General features: G+C 36.8%; 1 protein-coding gene across 8 annotated transcripts in view; it reads left to right on the forward strand.

Annotated features, from left to right (window-relative positions):
• Nucleotides 1-18,781, forward strand: part of PEAK1 (pseudopodium enriched atypical kinase 1) — a 296,325-nt gene that overhangs the window by 106,815 nt on the left and 170,729 nt on the right. The window contains exon 3 of one of the 8 annotated variants that reach the window (XM_029236370.1): nucleotides 8,825-8,908. The exons of 6 other annotated variants lie outside the window; for them this stretch is intronic. The gene's annotated coding sequence lies outside the window, so the exon portion shown is untranslated. Of the gene's footprint in view, nucleotides 1-8,117; nucleotides 8,909-18,781 lie in introns of those variants that run through there. One more of the 8 variants, XM_029236371.1, reaches the window with a different exon arrangement.

The raw sequence follows: 18,781 nt of genomic DNA on the forward strand, positions 1-18,781 counted from the left end.
TTGCCGGTACAAAGTTCACTTTAAAGTTATAGAGAAGATTATTTTTCAAACGGAAGCCTGATTGCAACGCGGCACAGCTTGTGTGAGGGTTCTGTTTTCTCCTCCCATCTGCATTGTATCTCCTTGAATGGTTCCTTAAGCTTAGACCAAGGTGAATGGTGGACATTTGAACTCTAAGAAACAAAAATCAAAACATGTGAAAAAGAAAAAAGAAAGTATTCGGGGTCTACTGTCAGCTTTCTTCTAGTGCCTTACCCAGGAGATAGAATGTGTTCGGATAGAGCCAAATTATTTCTGAAAAACAATGCAAATGATGTAAGAGCAAAAAGATAAAAGGTGTCCTCAGAATTTCCATAGTAAAGTCCAAGGCAGGGTTTAGACTTTGGAAGTATTTAAGAGGTCTTATTGACTCCATCACTTATGTCTTTAAACTCTTCCTGACTAGTTATTCCTTCTCCTTCACTTTTCTTAAAAATACTCAAAATAAATTCAAGACCAAAAAGCGAAAATGGCTGAGCAAAAATGCACATGTTAACTGCAGTTAAAATTAGAACAAAGCAGGTGGTGTCATATGTCTTTGCTCATCTATTATACTAGCATATATCTTTGCTAGTGAAAATAACCTGCAGTGTATACAAAAAATTTTAAATCCCTTTCATGTTCTAAAATTCTTACAAAGACCCTCATCTATTACACAGTTCTGAGTCCTTCCATTTTCCATTTTATTCTGCCCTATCAGTCATATTAATTTCCAGAAAACACTACATTAATTATCAATTTCTTTGTCTTTTAGTGGGCCCTCATTATATATGTAATTGAGCCTGAATTCTGCTTCTAACTGCCCTTCCTACCGCTCTTTAAGAATCTTCCCCTCTGGCCAGTTTTGTTTATTTAATATCCTTCAACTCTGCTGTGTGCACTCTAAATTGTTCCATGCTCCAAATAAAGTTTTGTCAAGTGACTTAATTTCTCTGGAATTTAGTTTCTTCACCCTTATAAAAAGGATAATGGATTTAATGACCCTTATACTTGTTTAGTGATTTCTAGTTTGCATACAATTTTTCCATATATTGTCATTTCATCTTTACAGTAACCCTTTCAAGTAATGAGCACAGAAAATACCATTTACAGTAGACCCCCCTGAAATCAAATACTTAGGTGTAACTCTAAAAAAATATAAACAGATCTATAAGTGGAAAACTATAAAACATTGTTTTAAGAAAAACAAATCAAAGAAGATCTAAATAAATGGAGAAATATTCTGTGTTCATGTGTTGTGTGTTCATTGAGCCTTCTGTGTTGGAAGGCTCAATATTATTAAAATGTCAAATTTTTCCAGTTCAATCTATAGATACATGACCCCAGTCAAAACCCTACCAAGCTATTTTGTAGATATCAACATTCTGATTCTGAAGTTTTAATGGAAAACAAAAGACCTAGGGTAGCTAACACAGTACTGAAAATGAACAAAGTTGGAGTACTCATACCACCCGATTTCAAGACTTAATGTTAGGCTACAGTAATCAAGACAATGGTATGAGCAAAAGAATAGACCCACAGATTAATAGAACAGAAAGGGAGTACAAAATAAATCGGCACAATATCGTCAACCGATTTTTGACAAAAGAGCAAAGGTAGTTCAGTGGAGAAAGGATAGTCTTTTCAATAAATGGTGCTGGAACAATTGGATATCCCTGTGAAAAAGATGTGAACTCAGACACAGACCTTACAATTTACACAATAATTAACTCAGACTGGATCATAGACCTAAATGTAAAATGCAAAACTGAAACAGTTATTAAAGAAAACATAGGAGAAAATCTATATGACCTTGGGTTTGGCAATGAGTTTTAAAATACATTAGTAACACAATCCATGCAAGAAAAAAATGGATAAGGGGCTTAGTTAAAATAGAAAACTGTTCAATGCAAGACATTAGTAAGACAATGAAAAGCCACAGATGGGGAGAAAATATTTGCAAAACACATCTGCTAAAGAACTTGTATCCAAAATACATAAAGAAGTCTTAAAACTCAACAGTAAGAAAATAATCAACCCAATTTAAAAATGAGCAAAAGTTTTGAAGAGACACCTCATCAAAGAAGATATTCAGATGGCAAATAAGTATATAAAAAGATGTTCAGCACCACGTTATTACTGAATTGCAAGTTGAAACGATAGTGAGATACCATTACATACCTGTTAGAATGGCTAAAATCCAAAACACTGACAAGACCAGATTATGGCAAGGATGTGGAGCAATTAGAACTTTCATGCATTGCTAGTGGGAATGCAAAATGGTACAGCCACTTTGGAAAACAGTTTGACAGTTCTTACAAAATGTGGCTTACCATCCAAATCAGCAAGCATGCTTCCAGGTACTTACCCAACTAATTTGAAAACTTATATCCACCAAACCTGCACACAGACATTTATAGCAGCTTTATTCATAATCTCCCCAAACTGGAAGCAGCCAAGATATCCTTCAGTAGGTGAATGGATAAACACCCATACAATGGAATATTATTCAGTGATAAAAAGAATACAACTATTAGACCATGAAAAGACATAAATGAATCTTAAATATTGCCCACTTATAGAAACCAGTCTGAAAATGCCACATACTATGTGAGTCCAGTTATATGACATTCTGGAAAAAAGCAAAAAAATAGAGTCAGTGAAAAGATCCGTAGTTGCCAGGAGCCTGGGGGAGCAGGGAGTTAGGGGAAGGTGAAGCCCAGGGGCTTTTTTAGGGTACTAAAACTATTTTGTATTATACTGTAATGGTGAATATAAGACATTAAGCATTTGCCAAAGTCTATAGAACTTAATGACAGAAAGAGTGGACCTTAACACAGGGGTCCCCAACCCCCGGGCCATGGGCCGGTACCAGTCCGTGGCCTGTTAGGAACCAGGCTGCACCAGCAGAAGGTGAGCCGTGGGCGAGCAAGCGACGCTTCATCTGTATTTACAGCCTCTGCCCATCGCTCGCATTACTGCCTCAGCTCTGCCTCCTGTCAGATCAGCTGCCGCATTAGGTTCTCATAGGAGCACAAACGCTGCCGTGAACTGCGCATGCGAGGGATCTAGGTTGTGCGCTCCTTATGAGAATCTAATGCTTTGATGATCTGAGGTGGAGCTGAGGCAGTGATGCTAGCGCTGGGGAGTGGCTGCAAATACAGATTATCATTAGCAGAGAGGTTTGACTGCACAGAGACCATAATAAATCAGTTGCAGACCCATATCAAAACTCTGTCAATGTGTGGCAAGTGACAGTTAAGCTGCATCTGGTGTCAGGCTTTATAGTGGCAAGTGAGTTGATGCAACTGTACAGCTGCATCTGGTGGCAGGCTTTAAGTCAGAATCTGACACTTATTTTGGTCCGTGCATGGCCCACCCATTATTTTATTTACCACTTCTGTCCGTGCCTCTTTCCTGCACTGCGCACTTGTCTCAGTCACAGTTTTGGTAAGCCCACAAGCTAACCCTAGCCAAAATGAGTAAAAAGCAAACGTTGCTGGAGAGCTTCTTTGAAAAGGGGGAAAGACCCAATGATGAGACAGCAGAAGACTCTAAGACTGCCAACAAAAAGAAAGCTGCATTTAAAAGAAAATACCAAGAGTTCTACTTAAATTATGGGTTCATTGCAACAGGTGATTCACATTCTCCAAGACTGCGTTGTATAATATGTGGCGACCGGCTATCCAACAAAGCCATGAAACCTTCAAAACTGCTCACCTATCTCAGCTTTCAAAAGAGTTTGAGCATTACTTCCCAACCACAAAAGACCCCCGAACTGGGAAGGAATGGATCCGCAACCCATCTGTGAATAAGCCGGGTGAATCGGCTTTGTCCGTGCTAGAAGAGGATCATCAACTGCTTGAGATCGCAAATGACAGTGGCCTTAAAAGTATGTTTGAGACAACTTCAAATCTCCATACGTTCTGGATTAAAGTCAAGGCAGAGTATCCTGAGATTGCCACAAAAGCACTGAAAAGCCTGCTTCCATTTCCGACATCCTATCTTTGTGAAGCAGGGTTTTCTGCAGTGACAGCAACCAAAACGAGATTACAGAGTAGACTGGACATAAGCAACACCCTTCGGGCATCACTGTCCCCCGTGACCCCCAGATGGGACCATCTAGTTGCAGGAAAATAAGCTCAGGGCTCCCACTGATTTTGTATTATGTTGAGTTGTATAATTATTTCATTATATATTCAGTGTAATAATAGAAATAAAGTGCACAATAAATGTAATGCGCTTGAATCACCCCGAAACCGTCCCCCACCCCACCCCACCCCCAGTCCATGGAAAAATTGTCTTCCACAAAACTGGTTCTTGGTGCCAAAAAGGTTGGAGACTTCTACCTTAACATATAGAAATCTTTTAAGCCTCATTTAAAACCTCAGGGATTCCAGGATGAAATATAAAATGTGACAAAAGACTCTAAATATATTACAAATAAATGAAACAATCTTACTGAAGGGGGTGGCAGAATAAGGTGCTGACCTAAGTAATTTTGGAAATGAGTGGAATCTATAAGACTAAAAGGCAAAAGGAACTGTATACAAAAGGACTGTACTCTAGTTGATAAAGTTGTATCCCATAAGGGGCAGGGTGTGGGTTAAGAATTCTGAAACTAATATACATGTATTGGTGGAAGTCAGGTTTCTCACTGTTGTAGTGTACAAGTAAGCAAGGAGAAGAGACTAGAATCATCCATGTGGTAATGGAGTAGAGCTGGAGACAGTATGAATTCATGTTAGCTTAATACAGATACAGGTGGTTACATATAGAAATGTTTATACAGGCATACCTTGTTTATTGCATTTCACAGATATTGCTTTTTCTACAAATTGAAGGTTTGTGGCAACCCTGCATAAAACAAGTCTGTGGGTGCCATTTTTCCAACAGCATTTGCTCATTTCATGTCCCTCTGGTACATTTTGGTAATTCTCAATATATTTCAAATCCTCCACCAGTAAAAGGATTATGACTCACTGAAGGTCCAGATGATGGTTAGCATTTTTTAGCAATAAAATATTTTTAAAATTAAGGTATGTACATCGTTTTTTAGATATAATGCTTTTGTGCATTTAATAGACTACAGTGTAGTGTAAACATAACTTTTATGTGCACTTGAAAACAAAAAAATTTGTGACTGTTGTGATATTTGCTTTATTGCAGTGGTCTGGAACTGAACCTACAATATCTCTGAGGTATGCCTGTAGATATATGTCTATGTATACATATATACGTAGACGTATATCTACATCTAATTGCTCTGTCAGCTGAGAGGGCCTAGAAGCAATGAAACCCCAGTAGCAGTGACCACACCTAGTGTGCAAAGTTTGGTTTCTAATACCATTCTCCAATAGGAGGAATCGGCTTCTTGGAGAAGTGGCTGATTCTTGCAGTTGGGCAGGAAATATACAAGATGAGTCTGGAGCATCTTGCAGTGCCAAAAAATAAAATAAAACATGATAACAGGAGTATGCCAAAGGGACAAAAGAGCCAACTGAAAGATCTCCCAATGACCAAAGCTATAACAGTTTGAGCAACAAAATACATAAAGTAATATTAGGTTAAAACCCTAAGTATAAAGTAAATATCGATGAGTCCATACTGATATAAACAAATGATTGATGTTGACTTTGGAGGAAAAAAAGCAAATCTCCCATATAGAAGAATTGCAAATAATTTGTTTAGCTACCCCACCCTCAACGAAGTGAGACATAACTCCCCAACTCCTTAAGTTGAGCTGCTCATAGTGACTTTTCTCCAAAGAGAACAGTGTGGAAAGGGTAACGATATAGTGCCGAAACCTGACAAACTCTAATGCCAGGTGATCGAGGTCAACATCAACAATGATAAGTCTTGTTGATAGTATGTGCCCCTGGTATGATATCATTCACATGACACTTTATCTGTATGGTACTCAAATGCATTATCCCAGTCTAACCATGAGAAGGCAAATCACAGTTCTACAGAATATCTGACAAATGATCCTCAAAACTGTAGACTTCATTGTAGTATGTTGAATGGTGATGCCCCTCAAAAGATGTGTCCATGTCCTAACCTCCAGAACCTATGAATGTGACTTTATTTGGAAAAAGAGTCTTTGCAGATGTATTTAAGGTAAGGACTTTAAAATGAGATCATCCCAGATTATCTGGGTGGATTGTAAATCAAATGGTGTGTCCTTATAAGACACAGAAAAAAAGACACACATAGACACAGAGAAGACAGAGGCAGAGATTGGAGTGAGTCAGCCACAAACCAAGGGATGCCTTTAAGCTACCAGAAGGTAGAAGAGGCATGGAATGATTTTTCCTGAAGGCCTTCAGAGAGTGTGACCCTGATAGCTTGATTTCAGGCTTATGGCCTCAAAAACTGTAAGAGAATAAATTTCTCTTTTTTTAAGATGTCAAGTTTATGGTAATTTGTTACAGCAGTCACAGGAAACTAATACAGTCATTAAAGACAAGAAAAGTTTGAGAAACTGTCACAACCAAGAGTAGCCTAAGGAGATGTAACTACTAAATGTAATACGTTATCTTGGATGGGATCCTGAAACAGAAAATGGATGTTGGAGGAAAACTGAGGATATCTGAATAAAGTATGGACTTTAGTTAATAATATTTATATGGGTTCATTAATTTCGACAAGTGTATCATACTAATATAGGATGTTAATAAGGGAAACTTGGTGGAGGACACATGGGAACTCTCTACTGTCTTCACAATTTGTCTACACATCTAAAGCTGTTCTAAAATAAAAGATGTATTAAGAAAAGGAAGAGGTACCTTCCTGAACCCAGAATATTCTACTCCCAGAGCAAGTGTTTCCTTACTGTTGTAATTATGAGCTGGGGGAAGTTTGCCTATTAACAGGACTCCTCTATTTCTTAAACAGAGCACGTAGTCAGCCTTGCCATTCAAGGCAGATGAGGTCACTGGGGAGACAGACCTATCCAGCTACAGAGGGAATCAGTGCAAGTCACCCATTCTAAACAAAGTAGCCCTTTGGCTTTCTTATTGCTGTCCTTTCCTTCCTGAATAATTCAGTCTAGAAGTCATCAGACAGGGCCTGAGAAGGTAGGTGTTTGTGGTAGGGCTGCTTGGAGAAATAGCTGATTCTAGGGCTAGGGTAGAGAAAGAACATGACAAGATATGCTGGACACATCATCCTGTACCAGAAAGTAGGGAATTGCTCACAGAATGAGGGGTTGTGTCTGAAGGAAATGGAAGTCACCTTGAAGCAGCACCTGCTGGCCAATTTTTGAACATATTGAGCCTCAAAATAATACTCATTATCAAATTATAGCCTGTTGAATAAAATAGAAATTTGTAGTCATGGAGTAAATTAATGGAGAGAAGAAAATGAATTACGGAATTAGAAAAATCACAATTTGAGAACTGGTATAGTATAATCAGTTTGTTCAGTACTTCTACCAAAAATGCATAACCTAAGTCTAACCTTGAGGAAACATCAGAGAATTCCAAAAGGAGAGACTGTCTACAAGATACCTGGCCTATAACTTTCAAATTTTTAAAGTTTATGAAAGTCAAGGAAAAAGTTAAGAACTATTCCATATTTAGACAATACAGAAACATGAAAATTAAATGCAACTCATGATACTAGATCTGATCCCTTTGCTACAAAAGACATTAATGCAATCTAAATGTCCATCAACAGAGGAATGGATAAAGAAGATGTGGTACATATATACAATGGAATATTACTCAGCCATAAAAAGGAACGAAATTGGGTCATACGTAGAGACATGGATGGACCTAGAGACTGTCATACAGAGTGAAGCAAGTCGGAAAGAGAAAAAAAGATCTTACGTTAACGCATATATGTGGAATCTGAAAAAAATGGTATAGACGATCTTATTTACAAAGCAGAAATGGAAACATAGAGAACAAACATATGGATACCAAGGAGGAAGAGGGGGGGATGAATTGGGAGATTGGGATTGACATATATACACTGTTGATGCTATGTATAAAATAGATAACTAATGAGAACATACTGTATAGCACAGGGAACTCTACTCAATGCTCTGTGGTGACCTAAATGAGAAGGAAATCCAAAAAAGAGGGGATACATGTATACGTATAGCTGATTCACTTTGCTGTACAGTATAAACTAACAAAATATTGTAAAGCAACTATACTCCAAAATTAAAAAAAAAAAGACATTAATGGGATGATTGGTGAAACTTCAGTAGGGAAGATAGATTACAAGGTGGTAACATATCATTAATTTGTTGATTTTGATGATTGTTTCATGGATATTTGGGAGAATATCTTTATTGGAGGAATTATAAACCTAAGTTTTCAGGGATGATGGGACATAATGTCAGCAACTCTCAAATGGTTCAGAAAAAAATGTTCTTCATACTGTTTTTGAAATTTTCTGAAATTTAAAAAAAATTGTCTTTAAAAACTTGATAAAAGACAATGTGGGTTAAGAGGATTAGAGGAGGAATTTATTCAGAATAGCTCTGATCAATTAAAGATTTCCAGACCTTGAGGAAAATTGCAGACATTAAAGGAAATACTAAGATGATCAGGTATCAATTGTAGAAGTAAGAGCTCATGGAGAGAATTTTTTGTAAGAAAAAAATTTATAAATTGCCTTGGAAACTTTATATTGAATGCATTTTGGTAGTTAAAGCTTTTCATTGGCCTTCCTCATTACCAGGGGTGGGAGTGGAAGTTTAGCTTCCTGCTGGGTCCCGCTGGCACAGGAGTTAGGGAAGGAGGGGAATCGATGTGCCACCTAGCACCACTTTGTGCTGTCGTGTTCTGCCTAGGTGCTGTCCAGGAGGATGGAAGTTTAACTTCCAGTGGGCCCTGCTAAAACCAGGGAAACACAGAGGAGGGACAGTTTTTTGGAGGTAAGGAAAAAACATTGACTGAGGAGAAGCTACCAGTGATGAAGAAAAGAATGAAAATTTGAGGTAGAATTGATAGAATAATTTGGACTCTACCATTCTGCTATCCTAAACCATGATCCTTGATATCTGAGGCATGTGGTTTCCTATTACACAGTTTGAATTAAGAGTTTTAAGAAAGAATAATTTTTAAAGGACCATTTAATCCATTATATTCCACCCAGCAATCAGCCTAGGTAAGAAATATGATACGGGACAATTACTGGGTCTCCTTAAAGTTGGAATTAAAGATAACAAAAGAAACCATAGGACTTTTTCCATTAATAATAAAAATGGTCAGAGAGCAAATTTCTGTGACTTGACCTGAAATACTGTGATTTTTATTCCCCCCAAATTGCTGAAAATGTTTATTCTCTCTTATGTTGCTAGTTCAATATGTAATCAACATGTAAACCAACAATACATCTTTGTTCCATATTTGTCTAGTTTAAAATGCTAGAATATCTGACAGCAGTACAGTTGTTAGACTATTTTAAAATGGCTGAGTTTTCCTAAAAACTTTAAATTGAAAACCTAAAATGTAATAAAAATAGCTACTTCCTTGGAAACCATGTGTTTAACAGTACCTTAAAATTTTAAAAATATAGTGCTTATGTTCTTTGGATGATTGAAGTCCCTGGAGTATAGTAGGTTCAATGAATGTTGAATAATCTAAAAAACTGGAAAAGATTGGCATTAATTTCTCATTGAGAAAGAAGAAATGTCTTACCCATATTATTCAGTTCTTGTTTTCTACTCAGTAAAGAATTTAGGATGTGATATAAATGGAAGGTATTCATGTTAATCTTTAATGGAAATCACATAGAGGGAAAAAACCTAATCATTAAACAGCAAGATCAGTTTCATTTTCTTTGCCACAATTTTTAAAAATGTAGCATACAGCATAGCTGCAGTGATACTGCCCATTTTTTCAAAGAGACTTTTAAAATCTATTACCATTTAAAAACCTCTGGGATGTCCCTGGTGGCTCAGTGGTTAAGAATCCACCTGCCAGTGCAGGGGACACAGGTTCGAGCCCTCCGGGAGGATCCCACATACCACGGAGCAACTAAGCCCGTGTGCCACAACTACTGAGCCTGCACTCTAGAGCCTGCAAGGCACAACTACTGAGCCTGCATGCCACAACTACTGAAGCCGACACACCTAGAGCCCGTGCTCTGCAACAAGGGAAGCCACCGCAATGAGAAGCCCATGCACCGCAATGAAGAGTAGCCCCTGCTCACCTCAACTAGAGAAAAGCCACGCACAGCAACAAAGACCCAACACAGCCAAAAAAAAAAGAATAAATAAAATAAATAAATTAAAAAAATATTTAAAAACCTATGTTACTAAATCTACTGTGCTGCCAGTGGCTGGTGGCAAACTAGAGTGATTGACGTGGTATATTGCCTAGTTTACTTTCTTAGGTCATAGGAGAAATCCTTTCCAGCGCATAGTTTTTTTTATATTGTTATGTCCCTGTGGCTGCCAGAAAAATAGAAAATTCTGCCTGTTTATAGCAGAATTCCTTCTTTGCAAGCAGTTTTCTTTTTCCTCAAGCTATCCTCATCCTCCCCAGCCCTACCCCAAGCCAATATTATGAGAAGATTGGTATATTTGAGCTTGTACATCTGAAATCTCTCTGCTGTCGGCTCATTCAGGTGCACAAATATCTTGGTTATAGGAAATGACAGTCATGTCATGTAATAATTTCCTGTAGGAGCTGAAATATAGCAAAATAGGACAGTGTGAAATGTAAGGAAGAATATGGCAGAGAAGTTTTTCTGTTTTACAAGGGAAAGACTCCTTTATCTTAGGACAATCATCGAAGTACCCAAAGGAAAAGAGGCAGCAAGTACTCTTAAGCTAAATTTTCTTCGAGGATTCTTTGTGATTTTCAGCTAGATTACCTGCTTTAAATATCCTGCAGTTGTCCTGGTTTGTAATTAGGATATTGGTAAGCAAAATTTTTGTGCAAAACTCCAAAGGGAACCTATAATCTGTCATAAGTTTTGTTTTTATTTAAAGGCGTAGATGAAAAAGAGAGGGTAACTTTAAAAAATTAATATTTCTTAATAAATCAGCAACTAAATAGGGTTTTTAAAAATATCTGAACTAAAGAGCCATTTTTTCCTTTAATAATCTAAATTCAGTCCATTTGTTTTCCTTACAGATATTAATTATCTGGAACTTAGCATAGGCAGAAAAATAAGGGCCAGGAGTAACTGAAATTTTTAGTATACCTGTTTTATTAATGCTACTGGTTATTTGTTTATCCATTACAATTTACAAAGGATATATTCTTAGAACCCACTGACTTATGTAGTTTGTAAAGCAGTATCACTGGGACTTTTGAGGTAAAAATGTAGTACATTTCTTCTTTTTTCATCCTGTCCTCAGATTTCATGTGCCTACAGATTTTAAAGAGTTGTTGAGACATCTTATTGCACTAAGAGAATCCCGCGAGAAATATTTTCACCTGTTTGACCGGGACTATTGACAGAGTGATTGAATTTCTCCAAGGAGGATGAGCTTGTATGTTAGCTGAAGTGACACATGCTTTAGGGACACAGCAGTCACAGGTGTTAGAAACACATTCCTTTCTGGTCTTGTAAACAGAAGTGTATAAGAACATACATTTTTTATTTGCAGCTTAGAGTGAGGTTGAAATTAGAATTTTTACTTCACTTACCATTTAAAGCAGTGAAAATGTTGATTTTAAGTAGCTTCTGTGAAATATGTGCTTTTTCCTGTGAATGGCAGAAGTATACTTCCCCATAACATCCATCAAGTCAGCTGCTCCAAGGAGCATTCACATTCTGTGTGTACCCTGAATTTTAACAGATGCAAGTCATACTAAACTCTTCCAAATTCAATTTGATATTCTAACTGGGGATGACAGTGGAACACAGTCTGGACCTTTCAGATCTGCAGTTTTTACAGCTGATTTCTTCTGATTAGGGCCAATTTTGTCTATTTTAGTCTAGGCTGGAATTTTGATCTTGATGTCAGAATATGACAGTGATTATCTCCTGGGGCATTCTCTCTGCTCAGTACCTGGTGCTTTGGGCCAAAGTTCAGAGTGTGTGTATGCGTGTGTATGTTTGTGTGTATCCATTCCTACTTCTCTTCCTCTCTCTTTCCCTCCCTACGTTCCTTTCTTCCTTCCTTCTTGCCTCCCTCCCTCCCTTCCTCTTCCTTCCTTCCTTCCTTCCTTCCTCTCTTCCTTCCTTTCTTATACTGTTTTCTCCTTCCTGATGACATTTATATTTTCCTTGTTCCCCAGTGGCCCACTTACTCCTCCCTCTCCCCCATCCTCACCCTCCTTTTAATTTTTTCCATTTTTTAAAATGAGCTAAAATACATTTAGCATAAAATGTACCATCTTAACCATTTTAGATATAAAGTTAGTATTAAATACATTCATAATGTTGATGAACCATCACCACCACCCATCTCTATAACTCTTTTCATCTTGTAAAACTGAAATACCCAGTAAACAACTCCCCATTCACCTTCCCCCACCCAGCCCCTGGCAACCATCATTCTGCTTTCCAACTCTATGATTTTGACTACTTTAAGTACCTTATATAACTGGAATCATACAGTATTTGTCTTTTTGTGACTGTATTATTTCACTTAGCATAATGTCTTCAAGGTTCATCCATGTTGTAGCATGTTGCATAATACCCTTCCTTTTTAAGACTGAATGATATTCCATTGTATGTATATACCTCATTTTGTTTATGCATTTACCTGTCAATGGACACTTAGGTTGCTTTCTCATTTTTTTCTTTTGTGAGTAGTGTTGCTATGAATGTGGGTATACAAATATCTCTTCAAGACCTTGCTTTCAATTTTTTTGGGTATGTACCCAGAAATGGAATTGCTGGATAATATTCTATTTTAATTTTTCTGGAACCACTGTACTGTTTTCCACAGCAGCTTGTATCATTTTAAGTTCCCACCAATAGTGCACAAGGGTTCCATTTTCTCCACATCCTCACCAGCCCTTGTTACTTTCTATTTTTTTTTTAATAGTAGCCATCCTAATGGATGTGAGGTGGTATCTTACTGTAGTTTTGATTGATTTTCATTTTCTGAATAAACAGTGATGTTAAACTTCTTTAAATTTCTTTTCGTGTGTATACTGGCCATTTATATGGCATCTTTGGAGAAATGTCATTTCGAGTCCTTAGCCCATTTTTGAGCTGGGTTGTTTGGTTTTTTGTTGTTGAGTTTTAGGAGTTCTCTATATATTCTGGATATTAATCCTTTATCAGATATACGATGTGCAAATATGAAGATACGTTCTCCCACTCTGAGAGTTGTCTTTTTACTCTGTGGATAGTGTCTTTTGATGCACAAAATTTAAAAATTTTCATGAAGTCCAATTTGTTTATTTTTTCTTCGGTTGCCTGTGCTTTTGGTGTTATGTCAAGAAATCACTGCAAAATCCAATGTTATGAAGCTTTTGCCTTATCTTTTCTTCTATGAGTTTTACAGTTTTAGGTTTTACATTTAGGTCTTTGGTCCATTTTGAGTTCATTTTTGTATATGGTGTTAGGTAAGGGTCCAACATCATTCTTTGGCATGTGGATATCCAGTTTTCCCAGCACCATTTGTTGAAAAGATTGTCCTTTCCCCATTGAATCGTCTTGTCACCCTTGTCAAAAATCATTTGACCATATATACAAAGGTTTATATCTGGGCTCTTTATTGTGTTCCATTGCTCTTTTTGTCTTGTTTTAATGCTAGTACCATACTAGCACTGTAATAAATGTTAAAACCAGGAAGTATAAGTCCTCTAGCTTTGTTCTTCTTTTTCGAGATTGTTTTGGCTCTTCAGAGTCCCTTGAGATCTCATGAATTTTAGGATGACTTTTTCTATTTCTGCAAAAAATGTCATTGAGATATTGATAGGGATTGCATTGAATCTATAGATTGCTTTTTGGGTTTTTTTTGTTTGTTTGTAATAAATTTATTTATTTATTTTTGGCTGCATTGGGTCTTTGTTGCTGCGCGTGGGCTTTTCTCTAGCTGTGGCGAGTGGGGGCTACTCTTCGTTGTGGTGCGTGGGTTTGTTTTTGCAGTGGCTTCTCTTGTTACGGAGCACGGGCTCTAGGCGCATGGGCTTTGGTAGTTGTGGCACATGGGCTCAGTAGTTGTGGCTCGCGGGCTCTAGAGTGCAGGCTCGGTAGTTTTGGCGCACAGGCTTAGTTGCTCCAAGGCATGTGGAATCTTCCTGGACCAGAGCTTGAACCTGTGTCCCCTGCATTGGCAGGCGGATTCTTAACCACTGCACCACCAGGGAAGTCCCAGATTGCTTTTTGGATGTCCATTCTAACACAACTAACTTTTCCAATCCATTAAGATGGAATGTGTTTCCATTGATTTAGTTATTCCTTAATTTTGTTCAATAATGTTTTTTGTAGTTTTCAGTGTACAAATGTTTCATCTCTTTGGTTAATTCCTAAGTATTTTATTCCTTTTGATGTTATCATAAATGGAATTGTTTTTGTATTTTTCTTTTCAGATTGTTCATTGTCAGTTTATAGAAATGCAACTGATTTTTGTGTTGCCGTTTATTTCTTTTTCTTGCCTAAATTACTCTAGCTAGAACTTCCAGTACTGTGTTGAATAGAAGTGGCAAAAGCTGGTATCCTTCACTTATTCGTGATCTTAGAGGAAAAACTTTCAGTCTTTCACCATTGAGTATGATGTTCCCTGTGAGTTATTTTATATATGACTTTTGTTATGTTGAGGTTAATATTTCCTTCCATTTTTAGTTTGTTAAGTGTTTTTATCATGAAAGGGTGTTGAATTCTGTCAAATGCTTTTTCTGCATCAGTTGAGATGATCATATGGTTTTTTCCCTTCATTCTATTAATGTGGTGTATTACATCGATCAATTGTCATATGTTGAACCATCCTTGCGTTTTAGGAATAAATTCCACTTGGTCATGATGTATCATCCGATTAATATGAACTTGGTTTGCTGTTTTGTGGACGATTTTTGCTTCAGTGTTCTTAAGAGATATTGGTGTGTGGTTTTCTCTTTTGTAGTGTCTTTGGCTTTGGTATCAGGGTACTGCTGGCCTCATAGAATGAGTTTGGAAGTATTCCCTCCTCTTCAATTTTTGGGAAGAGTTTGAAAAGGACTAGTGTTAGTTCTTTGTTAAATGTTTGGTAGATTTCAGCAGTGAAGCCATCAGGTACAGGGCTTTTCTTTTGGGAGAATTTTTAAATTACTGATTCAATCTCCATACTAGTTATAGGTCTACTCATATTTTCTATTTCTTTGTGATTCAGTCTTGGTAGGTTTTGTATTTCTAGGAATTTGTCCATTTCAGGTAGGTTATCCAATTTGTTTGCATACAAATGTTCATAGTACTCTTTTATAATCCCTTTTATTTCTGTGGAGTTGGTACTAATGTCCCCACTTCCAATTCTGATTGTAGTAATTTGAGTCTTCTCTCTTTTTTTCTTCGTTCATCTAGCTAAATGTTTGTCAGTTTTGTTGATCTTTTTAAAGAAGCAACTTTTTGGGTTCATTGATTTTTCTCTGTTCTTTTTCTCTACTTCATTTATCTCTGCTCTAATCTTTATTATTTCCTTCTTACTGCTAGATTTGGGTTAAGTTTGTTCTTCTTTTCCTAGTTCCTTAAGTTGTAAAGTTAAGTTGTTAATTTGAGATCTTTTCTGTTTTTTAATGTAAGCATTTATAGCTATACAATTTCCCTGCATTCCATAAGTTTGGGTATGTTTTGCTTTCATTTTCATTCATCCCTAAGGATTTTCTAATTTCCCATGTGATTTCTTCTTTGATCCGTTGGTTGTTGAAAAGTGTGTTGTTTAATTTCCACAAATTTATGGATTTTCCAGTTTCACTTTTGTTGTTGGTTTCTAAGTTCATCTTGTTGTGGTCAGAAAAGATATTTTGTATGATATTTATCTTCCTAAGTCTGTTGAGACTTAATTTGTGGCCTAAAATATGGTCTGTCCTGGAAAATGTCCCATGTACACTTGAGAAGAATGTGTATGTGTATTCTGTTGTTGGGTAGAGCGTTCTGTATTTGTCTGTTAGATCTAATTGGTTTATTATGTTAAATCCTCTGTTTCCTTACTTCGTCTGGTCGTTCTGTCCATTATTGTGAGTGGGATATTGAAGTTTCCAACTATTATTGTAGAATTGTCTATTTCACCTTTCAATTTTGTCGATTTTTGCTTCATATATTTTGATGGTCTGTCAGTAGGTGGGTTAACATTCATAATTGTTATATCTTCTTGCTGTATTGAACCTTTTATTAATATATGATATCCTCTTTTTTAATGAGAGAAAATGAGTATTTTAAAGAACAATGAATCTTTAAGTTAATATACTTCCTCCTTCATTTGCAAAGTTAAATATTTTAAATAGTTCCTCATTGTAAACATATCACTTATAACTTTTATTTTTACAAACATTGACAAATAATTTATTGCTTATATCAGGTACTTCTAAATTCTTATTGGAGAAGCATTCCCTGTTGAAGTTTTAGCTGATAAAGCTATGTATGCACATAAAACAGAAAGAGAAACCTTGTGTTTCTCCCTGTTTAAAAACAAGAATCAAAGTAATTGAAACTGGGTAGTTAACAGCTGTAAAACATAAACTCATTCTTACCATTCTAACATTTACGTCACTTACTGAAATAGATGTTCCTCCTGTGGGCATAATTGTACAGTAAGAAGTCTGATCCACTCTTAGAATTTTTCAGTTCTGTTTATGACCTAATGATGCTTTATGCAGTGCTCTGCTGGAATTTACTGGCCTATGTCTTGATGCAGTTTTTTGTAGTAAGATGAGTCAGTTTCCAGTATTAAATAATTCCATGGTAACCTACACAGAGAATAGTTTCTGCTTAAATGAATCAGGAAACGGTAAGCCTTTAGTAATAAGGTTAAATAAGGTATTTGAATGTTTGAGAAGTGAGAGTTAATTAAACAGACTTGACAGAAGACTGTTTTTCTTCACAGCAGCTGTTGTCTCCAAATCCAATAAAAGTGAAGATGCATCAGTTCTTACTATAATATTCTGTGGAGACTTTATTGATTTAGAACTGTCATTTTTCTCTTCTTTAGTATTGGCCTCTGTTTTTTGTTATATATATGCAATGCTTATTTTAATATAACATTCTCACATATGAGGAAATATACAGCTTAATAAAAGCCTGGAAACCAGGCCACTGAGGTTATCATTTATCAGAAATAGTTCTGACCACCAGTGTTGCCTGTATGTATGAACTATAAGGTCACCTTGAGGCGTATTCTTTATCAGCTCAGTCAGGGTTATTAAAGCCAGAGGAAAATTAGTATTCAGTGTTTCTACTGTTTTAAGTCTCACTTGACTTAACTTAGAAGTGCTTTAGGACCTTGGCATACTTTAGTGCTGTTCATATTTACTGGTAGCAATTATTAATTGATGAATTGGGATTTGATGTCATCTGTTCTGTGTTAACCAGTTTATTTTGTTTTTCTTATCCTGCTTTGCAAATTGTATGTATTATATAATTGCATTGAGACACCAATTTTATTTTATAAAGCATTCTTTCTTTAATAGGTGTAAATGTAAGGTACAGTTATTAGTTTACTTCCCTATAGTCATGAAAGAACCGGGGCAAGTCCAGAATCTCATCTACCCATGGACTAATGCCCAGCATCCATACCAGATATTGATAGTGTTTTAAGTTTCAATTGATATTATTGGTGTGCCAGATGGTAAATAACTCTATGCATACTACGTAAGAACTGTAAGATTCCTGTCAAGACTTAACAGAACCATTATTTTTATAATGCATGTGTTTATAGTGTTTTATATATTTTAGTGTGCATTCATATTATTTATATTTACTTTATCCTGAGAACAACCCTAGGAAATGAACATTATTTTTTAGGTAAACTGAGGTTCATCAAGATTGGGTGTTTTGCTTGGACAAAAATTCAGGTCTCTTGACTTCTTATTAATCCTCTGGTGCTCTACAGAGAGAGCAATAATTGTAAAATATTTGATGATTATAGATGTCAAACTACTGTAATACTAATAATCTCTTATTTGTATAGCACTGGTAATTTTTAGAGCACCTTTTATTATATTATTTAACAAAAAAGAAAATTAGGAAAGCAGAGTTTGTGTTATGATACTTGCCACTGTTTCCTTTATTAGACTCATACATTCATTAATTACAAAGAACCTCTATGTGCTAGTACTGGATTGGTTGCTAAAGTAAAATTGTCTCTGCCCTCAAGGGGATCAGGCCATTAAGGCACTGTTGGACAGCCATAGACAGTGTGATATAAGCTGAGTTTCCTGAGGGCACCGAAAAAAGCTTTTGTTTTTTCTATTGAAGAGGTAAAGGTGTGACTGACACTGTCCTTTTTCTTGCCTTGAATGCAGAGGTAATGCCTGCATCTATAGCAAACAGCTTTAAAGCAGCAAATCAACACAATTAATGGAGCAAAAAGATAGAAAGAGCCTTGGTCTTTGATGACCTTCTTGAACCTCGATACCAACCCTTGACTACCTATCTCTGGACTTCTTATGTGGGAGGAAAAAATTAGTACCCTATTTGTTTAAGTCACACATAAGTCAGGTTTTCGATTACTTGTAGACAAACTCTCTCCCTCCCTCTCTCCCTCCCTCCCTCCCTCTCTCCCTCCCTCCCTCTCTCCCTCCCTCCCTCCCTCTCTCCCTCCCTCCCTCCCTCCCTCTCTCCCTCCCTCCCTTCCTCCCTCCCTCCCTCCCTCCCTCCCACCTTCCCTTCTTCCCTCCCCCTTCTTCCCCCCACCCCCACCCTA

This window comes from Monodon monoceros, unplaced genomic scaffold, assembly GCF_005190385.1.
Source record: "Monodon monoceros isolate NGI ecotype Baffin Bay Population unplaced genomic scaffold, NGI_Narwhal_1 Super_Scaffold_21, whole genome shotgun sequence".
Lineage (NCBI taxonomy): Eukaryota > Metazoa > Chordata > Mammalia > Artiodactyla > Monodontidae > Monodon > Monodon monoceros.